This window comes from Propithecus coquereli, unplaced genomic scaffold (genome assembly GCF_000956105.1).
Source record: "Propithecus coquereli isolate 6110/MARCELLA unplaced genomic scaffold, Pcoq_1.0 Scaffold44, whole genome shotgun sequence".
Classification (NCBI taxonomy): Eukaryota; Metazoa; Chordata; class Mammalia; order Primates; family Indriidae; genus Propithecus; species Propithecus coquereli.
In genome coordinates, this window is record NW_012150174.1 from 1,547,967 (window position 1) to 1,560,774 (window position 12,808).

Consider the following 12,808-nt stretch of genomic DNA (forward strand, 5'->3'; position numbering starts at 1 on the left):
TCTGTAACACTTTTTTCACCTCCGGACCCTGGACCTAGGAGAGAAGTATCACGTGGAAAACAGGTCTAAAGAGCTCCAGAGAATTTCTATCCTTAGGAACACAGGGGACAAATTTAACTAGTTATCTTTGTCTTAATGCCAGTCTTAGAGACTATGTAACACAAGTGGCACAACCATCTCCCATCCACCCCGACTACCTCCCCACCCTCCCTCTCCCTGTTACGAACTAACAGAACACCAAGTCTTCATCTTAAAAAGTGCGGTAACTTTTTACATAAAATATGACAAAATAATGTGCAATTACTTTATGCAAAACCACAACAGGAACTGTACAGCTGGTCAGGTGAGCTTCAGAGCTGCATTACTTCACCAGGATCATCTTTGCTTTCTTCCACTGGGGTCTGGGGAGAAAAAAGTATGTCAGGTGGGTCTATTGGTTGCTAATGTGAGACTGAAAATTGGCCTTGCCAAGGGCTGGCAGAGGTGGCTGTGTCCAATTCTGTCTCACCTAATGCCTCTGATCCCAGCTGCAGGGAGGCTTAGCAGTGTGGAAACTGACAAAAGGCAGAGAAAAGAAACATTCCCAGGTCTGACAGGCAGAGAAGACAGACATCTGCCACAAGAACTCTTTTACAGAGTAGTGTTTACTTGCCAAAGAGAAAAGTCTGGGTTGCTTACGCGGGCTGATTTAGGAAATGGTATTGAAAGCTGAGCATATGATATGTCCTATTAGCATAACAGGGCCTAGGTCAAAGTCAGAAAGCTTTGACTCTGGGCCTGAAAATATCCTTTTCTCTGCTTCCAAACTGAAGAACTTAAAAAGAATAAAGACTCTTAAGAAAATAGGTATAAAAGATCATATGAAAGAAAGTGGGAACTCTCCCAACTTTAAGTAGAGTGTGTACATGAATAATAGAAGTAGATAAGCTACAGTAACTGTTTTTTTTTTTAATAAGAGAGTATTTGTTTCTAAAGTTACTAGAGTTGGATTTTCATGCTTAGTTTGTTTCTCTGGGGGAATACATTTCAAAGTAGGACTAGAGAACAAAGCTGAAGGTACACTTACCCCTCCTGGGGGATATTTATATCCCTTCCACATCGTTCCTGCAATGAGAAGCATCCATAAGACAACAATCATTGCGGGGCTCCTTGCTCAGCTGGTAGTGTGCACAGGGAGAGATGGGTGGTTGTGGAAGGCACGGCGTTCTATTCCTTGGTTCCTGGGAACTGAGCTGTCTTCCTCAGAGACCAGATGGTGGATGGCCCAGCATGGCAGCTCTGGCTGAGGAGCTTCGCGGTCTAGTCTAAACTGAAATGGCTACCTGTGACCATTCTTGCGGGCAAAGCTCAGACACCAATTGTGACATCAGCTCCTGTAACCCTGGGGACCCAGCCAGAGTGTGCAGGTAAGGGCTGGTTAGCTAGCTGTGTTGGGGCTAAAGAGAGTTTATCAAAAGGGCCCTGCTCTCTTAGGGACTGCATGTGGTCAGGACCTAGCTGGCATCACAGCACCTGCCAAAACGTTTACCCATTGGCTTTATGCAATCAGATGTGAAAAATGTTGCTATGCAAAAAAAACAAACACCACCACCAAAAAAAAAAAAACCCAGCCTGGATTAATTGAGAAAATTAGCTGGCTAGGCACGCTATGAACACTTAATTTTATATGCTCTTGTTAGGCTATTCAAGAAACAAAAATCTTACGTTTTATAAAATGGCACAGTTAAATCCTCATCATGCATGGTAAGCCAGTCCTTACAACTTTCCTTAGAAGGGAAGAGAAGGAAGATGGGCTGTTTGTTTTACTCATTTCATAGCTGGAGAAACTGAGGCATAGAATAGTGTAAGTCATGTGGTCACCCTCACACAGTGTGGCTGTGGCTCAGCTCAAGGGCCCAGTGCCTCCATCCACATCCCCACTCTCACAAAGGTCTGACTGCTTTGGGCCAATGCTCTCACGGACCTCCTGGGACAAATGGAGCACAGGAAACCAACCATCATGTCCTGCTCCTAGGTATAGCCGGGCCTAGGGCTTGACACCCCTACCTTCTGGGGTAGCTGCCCCCAAAAGGGTAAGCCTTAAGTCTGAGTTAAGTTTCTTTAACAAAGGGAACAGTTCAACAGGTCAGAATGAAATGGGGTGGGATGTAAAAAACCCAGGAGATGGTTTGCTAAAAGGTATGTTGCCATTAATGTTTCCTGCAGGGAGGTTGGTCTAGTAGAATGTATGTGAGAGGCTACTAAGTCCAGACGTAGAGCTGTGTGCTTGCATCCCACCTTCACCAATGAACTAGCTCGTGTGGGCTTGGGTAAATAGTTGAGGTTACTGTCACCAGTAAATCTCTGTCTACTGGTTCATTATTTTGCTTAGTTGTTGAGTTAGTATTTTACTAAATGCTAACTGTCAAGCTTTGCATTAAATACTTTACATGAATTCCCATATGTAATCTTCACAAAAATGGTAAGACATTCAGATATCTCCCATGGTACAGAAGAAGAAACTGAAGTTCAGAGAAATTAATTGAACTTTCTCAAGGTTGCAAAGCTAGTAAGTTGCAAAGTTAGGACCTGAACTCAAGTTCATGTTAACTACAGTTTCAGGATCTGCCAAAAGCAGCATTAAAAATGCTGGTCCAAAATATAGTATTTGTGAGAAAATAAATTAATAGATGGGAACAGTCTTCAAAAAGAATACCTGAGAGACATGGTTATTAACAGAGAACTCTGGCCTGCTGTCCCTAGCAGTCCCCCATATTACTTCCCCTTCCACAGTTTATTATATTGTCCAAAGGAGTAAGAACTCGCCACTGAGATTTCAGGGTCCCACCAAGTTTTCTGGAAATGGAGGAATCTAGCCCAACAGACCTGACCCATTACTCACTGTGGCAGATCTTCATCCAAAGCCTCGCTCCTCAGTCGTGCCTTGCTCTCCTGAACAGGCCACCTCTCTTTCCACTTCAGAGTTGGAGGCTGAGGCACAAAGAAAATTTAAGGGCAGAGATACCTCTACGCATCAGTCTGGTAGGTAACTGCCTCTGTGTGGTGACTGGAAGGCCCCACCAATCCCCAAAGTTCTCCTTCCTACCAGTAACCACTGACCCAGTTGGCGTGAAAACCACAAGTCAGGTACTATCTCCCGCAGGAGGGAGGGGAAAAAAAAAAAGGACATAAAAGGAGGATGTCCCCAGAGGGATGGGAAGTAGCCTGGGAAATTAACTTTGTTCCCATCACATCCTGACTTCCAATTAGTGGTGAGACCTCAACTACCTCTCCAATGTGGTCAGAAACCCCAGATGCGAGGGTGAGTCAGCACCAGGACTGACGACTAGGGATTTACAGGCAGGGCCACTACTTACCATCAGCTCTGGAAACGTGCCCATGTAACATGCAAGTCCAACAAAAAGCATCCAGCCAAGTACGATCATGATCAAAAGTAAAACAGTTTCTAAGATATGCTTGCACAGTGAGAGACTATTCACCAAGATCTTGGCAAAAGGGTGTGCTCACGAAACCCCCAGTTGGTAGAGGTCTCGCATGTCAGTTCGAGTCCTTGGTTCCCAAGGATCCGCAACTCCCTAGTGGAGAAGCTGGAGTCTACCAGGGCATTATGACATCACTGGCTCATGTGGCCCAGATTCACAAAACACCAGAGACTGCTCCTGAACCAGTAGCTGAGCAGCATACAAAGCTCTTTTTATACATTATCTTACAGCAACACTATGAGCTAGTATTATTATTAACCCCATTTTACTAACGAGAAAACTGAGGTTTAGCAAGCCTGAGTGACCAGCACTAGGGCATACAGCTGATACTCCAGACCAGGGCCAAGACATAGGGCCTCCCCTCCCACCTCAAACGCTTCCTCACCTCCACTGTCTACTCACAGTCTTCAACACTTTGGGTCAGTTCCTCTCCACTGGTTCTCTTTTCTTGGCCACTATGAAGCCACAGGTACCCCTGTCCGTTCCTCAAAAAAAACCTCCAACTGATGCTGCAGCGCCCTCCCTATCTGTCCTGTTTCTTAATTTCTTTTTATGACCAGACTTCCTAAACAAGTGGTCTGCACTCAAAGCCTTTCTTTCCAATCTACATCTCTTTTCCATGCATTCCATCCTGACTTCTAGCCCCCACCCCACTACTTAGATGCTCCCTTAGAGGTCACCAAAGATCTCTTTTGTCAAGTCTAAGAACCACATCTTGTTCCCTTTGACCTCCCTGCATTGGCACAGTGGGTCCCTTTCTCCATCCCTCCTACATACACACCTCCCTATATATTATTTTGATATCTTCTTTATTTTAAATTATGAAAATAATAGGTGCTCATTATGAAACATGAAACTATCCAAAGATATATAAAGAAAAACATAATACTCCCTCCTCCTCCCCTCAATTTCCATCCCCATGGTAACCAGTGTTACCAGTCTCGTGTGTATCTTTCTGCCAAAGACTTCTCCATGAGCCTGCAAATACCATATAGATATAGAGGGATATAGTGGGTTTTTTTCCCAGTGTTGTTTTATTAAAGGTGATCATACTAATAATACATATGCTACTATGCAACTTGCTTTTCTCCTATAACAATACATCATGGACATCCCTCTGGGTCAAGTGATAAAAATCCTGCACATTTCTTTTTTTTTGTTCTTAATAAGCTTTATTGAGGTATAACTTATATATAATAAAATTCACTCATTTTTAGTGTACAGTTGATGAGTTTTAAACAATGTGTAAATCTTGTAACTATCACAATCAGGATAGAAAAAAATTGAGATTGGAGCCAGGCACAGTGGTTCTCACCTGTAATCCCAGCACTTTGGGAGGCAGGAGGATAACTTGAGGCCAGTAGATCAAGACCAGCCTGGGCAACATAGCGAGACCCCATCTCTACAAAAAATAAAAAACTAGGCAGGTATAGTATCATGTCCCTGTAGTCCTAGCTACTCAGGAGGCTGAGGCAGAAGGATCGCTTGAGCCCAGGAGTTCGAGGTTGCAGTGAGCTATGATTGAGCCACTGCATTTCAGGCTACAAGACAAAGCAATGCTCTGCTGTTTAATAAAAAAAAAAAAAATTAGATCATCTCGAAAAGTTCCCTTGTGCTCCTTTGCAGTCAGTCACCTTCCCCTTCAACTCCGTGGCTCTTGGAAATGACTGATATGCATCTGCATTTTCTAGCACTTCATATAAATGGAATCATAAGCTTCTTTCACTTAGCATAATGCTTTCTTGATTCATCAAGGTTGTTACAGAGCAGTGTTTTGTTTTATTGAATAGTATTCCACCGTATGGACATACCAGTTTTTCAATTTACCTGTCAAAGCACATTTGCACTGTTTCTAGTTTGAGGCTATTATGAACAGAGATGTTACAAATATTTGTGTACAGTTTTTTGTGTGAATATAAGTTGTAATTTGTCTAGGGTAAATACCCAGGAGGGTGATTACTGGGTCACATGGTGCCTGTTTAAAAATTTTATCACTAGTTCTCAGCAATTTGATTTTGAGGTACCTGTGTAATTTTGTACATATTTCTTCTACCTGCAGTTTGATAAGCTTCTTGGATCTGAATTTATGGTTTTCATTAAATTGGAAAAATGTTTGGCTATTATGTCTTCAAATATTTCTTCTGTCCTCCTCTCTCCTTCTGGGACCTCCAGTACATATATTAGACCAGCTGATATTGTCTCATAGCTTGCTGAAGTTCTGTATATTTTTTCAGTCTCTTTTGTACTCTATTTTGTAGTTTCCATTTCTATTATCTTCAAGTTTACTCATCTTTTCACCTACAGTGTTTAATCTTCTATTAATCCCATACAATGTGCTTTTCATCTGATGCTTTTCATTTGATGATGTATTTTTCATCTCTAGCAGTTCAATTTGTGTTCATCTTTCATGCTTTTTCACATAATGTTTTCCTTTACCTCCTTGAGCATATTTATAAGATTTATAATAAACTTTTTAGGGACCTTGTCTGCAAATCCATCCTCTCTGTAATTTCTGGGTCTATTTTGATGGCTGATTTTTCTCTTTGTTGGGGATGATATTTCCTGCTTCTTTAACTGTCTGGTAACTTTTGGTTGGATGTAGAACACGGTGAATTTTACAGTATTGGTGGATTTTGTATTCCTTTCAATAGTGTTAGATTTTATTCTAAGATGCACTTAAATTACTCGGGATTAGTTTGATACTTCTGAGTCTAGTTTTATGCTTTATTTGTTTATTATTAAAAGAACAGTTTTTACTCTAGGGTTAATATCCCCACTATTGAGCTCTGATCCTTTTGAGCATCCTCTGTGATGCCTATTGTATTAGATCTTTCCAATCTGTGGAATGTTCTACAACTCCCAGCCCTTTGGTGGCTCTAAGAAGCATTTGGCCTACTGTTTTTAGGTGGTTCTTTCCCAGGCCTCATGAAGTTTTATCCCACATATGTGCAGACAGAATTCAACCAAAGATTCACAAGTGCCCCTGTGGAGACCTACCAAGCTCTTTTTTTATTATTATTTTTAACCCCAATCTTTTGTAATACCAAGCTCTTTCTCCATGGAGCTCCCTCTTCTCAGTACTCCATCCTGCAAACTACTGGCACTCTGGCATCCTCTGTACTTTGCTATCTTTCTCTTCAACTTGGCAAGACTCTAAGTTTGGGTAACCCCTCTCTGTGCTACAGTCTGAAAGCTGACTCTAGGCTGGGGCAATGATAGGACTCACTTTTTTCCTTTCTCTCAAAGTTGATAGTCTTGTGCTACCTCTTGTACAGGATATGAAAATTATTTCATATATTGTGTGCAATTTTCTATTCATTTATGGAAAGAAGGTAATTCCTGTGGCAGTTGATCCTTCATAGGCAGAAGCAGAAGTCTAAAATTCTTTTTTAATTCCTACATAATATTGATCTTTCTCCCAATGATATATCATATTGGTCAAGGTCCAGTCAGGAGACAGAAACCACACAGTAACCTGAAACTTTAATTTTTTTTTTTTTTTTGAGATGAGGTCTTGCTATGTTGCCCAGGATGCTCTCAAACTCCTGGGCTCAAGTGATCCTTCTGTCCCAGCCTCCCTAGTAGCTGGGGTTACAGGTGTGAGCCACTGTGCCCAACTTTGTAAGTTTAATAAAAAGATTAACTAGGAGCCAGACATTAACTATGAAAGAGGTAGAAAGCATTATATATTATAGGAATAGCATATGCAGGGAGCAGCCACTACCTCTAGGGCTGAGGCAAAGTACCCAAGGAAGAAATAAATTTGGAATAGTTCCCCCCTCCCTACTCCAGGGCTGAGATCCAAAACTCGGAGAAGTCATACCCAAATGGATGGTAGAGAAGTCTAATGAGCTGTTGCAGGCCAAACCTGGCATGCAGGGAACCACCCTCTGAGGTGCTGTGGAATTTGCTGGAAGCCTTCAAAGTGGGTTCTGTGCAGTTTACTGATCACTGTTGAGAATCCGGGGGTGTGCCAGTAGAATGTACCAGGAAGCTGCAATGTGAGATGCTAGTAGAACTCACTGGCAAACTGTTTCGGTGACACCAGTATGGAACCAGTCCACAGAGGGAACACTGAAACTTAAACAATGCTGTGATTGTTAGAAACGAAATTTCTTTGACAACTTTCTCTTAAGCATGACTAATTTTTTACTTATTAACCAGAGAAGCGGCAAGATGACAAAAAGAGTATGCCGGTTCAGACAGAACATGAAAATGGAGAGACTATATAAAATCCTTATAAAAAGAATTAGGTTAGGAAAAGTAAGAAAGATTGCAGTTTCATTTCACAAGGTCATAAAAACATGGCTGTGTAGGTTGTTACAAAGAACGTTTGCGGAAGAATGGCCTCGGATGTAGAATATGTTGTCAATGAACAATAATATATTCCACACATCCAAGAAGTATATAAGAATAAATCTGTCTGATATTTGGTGTTGAGGTAAGTTCCTTCCATACCTAGTTTTTTGAGTTTTTAATCATGAAGGGAAGTTGAATTTTATCAAATGCTTTTTCAGCATCAACCGAAATGATCATATGGTTTTTGCCTTCTGTTCAGTTGATATGATGTATCACATCAATTGATTTGTACGTGTTGAACCATTCTTGCATCCCTAGAATGAATCCCACTTGATCATGATGAATAATCTTTTTAATGTGCTGTTGAATTCGGTTTGTTAGTATTTTGTTGAGGACTGTGTCTAATATTTGGAATAAGAAGGTTTCATCCCCTAATAATATGTCTGATGGGGCTAATAATTATGAAAACAACAAAGGGTATAAACAGAGGTTAGAAGCAGAGCACTAAGACACAAGGGTTTTTTTTGTTTGTTCTTTTGGCTTTTTTTTTTTTTTTTTTTTTTTGAATCTCTCTCTGTGGCCCTGGCTAGAGTGCTGTGGTGTAAACATAGCTCACTGTAACCTCAAACTCCTGGACTCAAGTGATCCTCCTGCCTCAACCTCCTAAGTAGCTGGGACTACAGGTGCACAGTACCAGCCTGGCTCATCTTTCTATTTTTTTGTCAAGACGGGGTCCAGCTCTTGCTTAGGGTGATCTCGAACTCCTGGGCTCAAGCAATCCTCCCTCCTTGGCCTCCCAGAGTGCTAGGATTACAGGCAGGAGCCACTGCACCTGGCCTGTTATTTCTCTTTTTGATTATAGCCATCCTAGTGGATATGAAGTGATATAGCTCATTGTAGTTTTGATTTGCATTTCCCTGATAGCTAATGATGTTGAGCATCTTTCATGTGAATATTGCGCATTTGTATATCTTCTTTGGAGAAATGTCTATTCAGATTCTTTGCCCATTTTTAAATCGGGATGTTTGTCTTTTTACTGGTGAGTTGGAAGAGTTTTTAGTGTATTCTGGGTAATAGTCCCTTATCAGCTGTATGATTTGCAAATATTTTCTGATTCTGTAGGTTGTCTTTTCACTTTCTTAATGGTGTCCTTTGAACATTTTTTGTTCGTTTGGTGTTTTAGTTAACACATTTTTACTTTTGATTAGTCTATTTTTTTCTCTTTTTTTTTGAGACAGGGTCTCTCTCTCTGTTACCCGGGCTTGAGGGCAGTGGTGTCATCATAGCTCACAGCAACCTCAAACTCCTGAGCTCAAGTGATCCCCCTGCCTCAGCCTCCCAAGTAGCTGGAACTACAAAGTGTGTGCCACCATGCCTGGCTAATTTTTTCTATTTTTAGCAGAGATGGGGTCTTGTTATTGCTCATTTCCTATGTGGAAGGCTGGTCTCAAATTCCTGACTTTACGCAATCCTCCACCTCAGCCTCCTAGAGTGCTAGGATTATAGGAGTGAGCCACTGTACACAGCCAGAAACAAGTTCTAATGTTAAACAGGCAATTCTTGTGGTTTTTCTAAAGCTGCAGAGATGCAGAATATATATTTTCCCATTTCTCAGTTTGGGACATTTTTTATCCTTTTAACAAAATTAATATTTTTGTACATATATTATGGGTACTTTTATTCTATAAGACATATTCTCAAAAGTGGCATTATAGGGTCAAAGGTTTATCAGATTACTTTGCCCAAAGGTTGTAGCAAATTATACTCCCGCCAACTACACTTGAATTTCTTACGCTAGGGTCCAGGGGACTTCAGTAAGATCCACAAACGTTCCTGAACTTGGACACAAAACAGACTGTACATGTGGGCATATACATTTTCTTGGGGCAGGTATATATCTTTCAATAGATTTTTTTTTAAAAGTCTGAAACTCAGATAAGGCTGAAAACTAGTACACTACATCTTCTCCCTAAGGCTTTGGTCACCTTTCACATTCATTCTGCAATGTGAAAGCCTCTTTATATCTGGTTTACTAAATATTAATAGAACTAATACATGCATAAATTCAAGCACAGGAAATACAGAGATGAATGAAATTCAACCTCTGTCCACCTTGGCCTCAGTCTTTGGGGTCAGAAAGAGGGGTGGAAATCAATACAGTTGGGTATACCAGTACAACAAAACATCCTGGGCAAGCACTCAGGTATGAGGCAAGGAAGAACACAACATGCTTGGGGAAGAGTGAATGTTTCAGCCTGGTTAGATTATAGGATCTAATAGCACCAGCTTCATGAGATGAGAATAGCCAGACTGGAAGTCAGGAGGGAGGCTTAAAAAAAAGCTAATGTTTATTACACAGCCTTCCTCTTATAGATACCAACAGGCACAGAATTCTGATTTCCCAGGTTATCACTAATCACAAAGTTCCATCGCAATACCACACACAGCGAGAGGCAGTATAACACACAGATTAGGAACATGGTCTTTGACATTACCTTCCGCAATAATTTAACATTTCTGCAGCTTTGGCTTCCCTACCTGTAAAATGCAACCAATTATACCACATAGCCTCTATTTTGAGGTGCACATTTTTTCACATTTAGGCTCTTCTGAAATAGGTATAGTGTTAAAATCAATATAGTGTTTAATTTTGTAGTCTTCTTCTCCCCCCAAAGCTGTCATTAATACATCTCTTATTCATAAAGAATCTCAGGAACAAGGAAATAGGTAATACAACACTAAACCTCAGTTTCCTCTTCAGTAAAATGGAGATAATAATTCTACCCAGGTCATAGGGTTTTGTGCAGATTAACAGAGATAAAGCACATGAAACTCTTGGCAACGAACCTTCCGCATAGGAAATGCTAAAAACACATGGATGCTCTGGCGTAAAGTGTTCACAGTGACTAGACCAGAAGAGAACTGGCAGTTTGCTTGGAAGGACTCTTCTGTAAAAGCCTCTTTCATAAAAGGTTGAAGAACCTTGCTGCTAACCTGATATCTTTTCCTTGTTTAATAGATTTCTGGCAGGATCTATCAGACCTTGCAGCTCCCAGAAGTTCTACTGTTTCCAAGGTTTGTTATATCTGGCTGAAGTACACTAAACAGGCCTCTTATCCTTCCGCTTCTGTCTCTAATCTTTCTCCGACTTTGTCTTCCAGCTTCCACTCTTGCCCCCACACTACTGTCTCCTCACAATGCAACAGAGTTGTTCTTTTAAAACTCAGTCAGATCACATTACTCTTCCGTTTGAAACCTCCCAGTGGCTTCTTCTTTCTCTCAGAGTAAAAGCCTGAGAAAGAAAAAGGCAGGCCCTGACATCTGGGAACTGGTTTGACACAGCAAAGCCTCACTGTTATTAGAGGCTGGCCTGGTGCTCACAGCTAGGCCAGGTTATTCTTCTGTTGGACGCAAACAATCTCATAGAACACCAACATCAGACAAGGTCACTCAGACCTAAAAAGGTGAGATGCAACAAGGCCACTTCATAACTTCCTCTGAGCAGAGATGAGAATAAGGTCACTGTACAAGCCATGAAATATTAAACATCCTTCTCTGCTATTATGAGTGACTGCTACTTCTTTACCAATTATAGCTTTATCCTCACTCGAGTTTGTCCATCCCATAGATTATACTTATTGAGATACCCAGTCACAGAAAAACATCCTGTTCTATGACAGCACCCAATCCAAACTGAAGCCTGGCCTCCTTAAGCCCTCCCCCAAATTGTCCAAATCTTGTAATAGGTTCTTTATAATAGTCTCTTACTGCACTGTCCCAATGATTCACCCCCCAGAACCTGCTTCCTCACTGCAAGGAATAATAAACCCAACTCAACTTGTTTAAGTACAAGTATGTTCCTGATGGTCTCTGGCTGGAGGGAGGGCATTGACAAGCCAGAGTCCTTACAATTGTCTACAAAGTCCCACAGTGGTTCTTGGACTTCATCATGCACTGGAATCACCTGGAAGGCTTGTTAAAACAGATTGCTGGGCCCCACCCCAGAGTTCTGATTGAATAAGTCTAGGGTGGGATCTTAGAATCTGCATTTTTTTTTTTTTTTGGAGTCTCACTCTGTCCCCTTCCCTCACCTCCCCTGCTTGAGAGCAGAGGTGTCATCATAGCTCAGGGCAATGTCAAACTCCTGGGCTCAAACGATCCTCCTGCCTCAGCCTCCCTAGTAGCTGGGACCACAGGTGCAAGCCACCATGCCTAGCTAATTTTTCTATTTTTTATAGAGATGGGGTCTCACTCTTGCTCAGGCACTCCTGAGCATAAGCACTCCCACCTCAGCCTCCCAGAGTGCGAGGACTGCAGAGAATCTGCATTTCTGACAAGTTCCAGGTGATGCTGAGGCTGCAGGTCTGGGGATGGCTCTAGAAGACTCACTTCTCTAAACCACCTGTCCCTCCCCCTATTTCTCTGACCTAGCCTCCCACTTCTGCTTGCTCACCTCTTTCTTATCTACTGCAGCCACACTGGCCTCCTAGCTGTGTTGGGCCTCCCTGAGCACACACCTGTCTTAGGGCTCTGCTTTGGCTGCCCTCTAATTTGGAACACTTACTCCTTCACCTATCAGTGAGACCTACCCAATCTCCTTACCCTGTCTTTTAAGAATTTATTCTCCACAACACTTAATCTTCTAACATGCTGTATAATTTACTTGTTTATCACATTGTTTTGCTCTCTCTCTCTACTAATAAAAGAATGAAAACCTTAAGACGGCAGCTAATTTTGCCTATTTTAATCACTGCTGTATCCTCAGACCTAGAATAACAGCTGGCAAATAGCAGATGCTCAACAAAAGTTTTGTGAATGAATAAACTCTCCTTCCAGCCTTTTCCTCTCTTCAACTGTTGTCACAGCAGCCCTGCCTTTGGATCTTCCTATAAATACAATCACCCTCCTTGCTGCCCAACCTCTTCGCAATTACAATACCCAGCTCCTGCGACTTTTCAGCTTCTGTAGCTCAAGCCAAGGATACAGAGCAGGTAAGTAACTCACAAGTCAAGGAGACCAAACACCAC

At 41.7% G+C, this 12,808-nt stretch overlaps 1 long non-coding RNA gene across 1 annotated transcript; it reads right to left on the reverse strand.

Moving 5' to 3' along the window:
* Nucleotides 1–273: 273 nt before the first annotated feature.
* On the reverse strand, nt 274–2,970 carry LOC105818444. The gene is made up of 3 exons (XR_001137883.1): nt 2,882–2,970; nt 1,067–1,104; nt 274–401 (listed from the first exon to the last, which is right to left on the reverse strand). It is a non-coding gene; the product is annotated as an uncharacterized LOC105818444 (long non-coding RNA).
* Between the last annotated feature and the right edge of the window lie 9,838 nt (nt 2,971–12,808).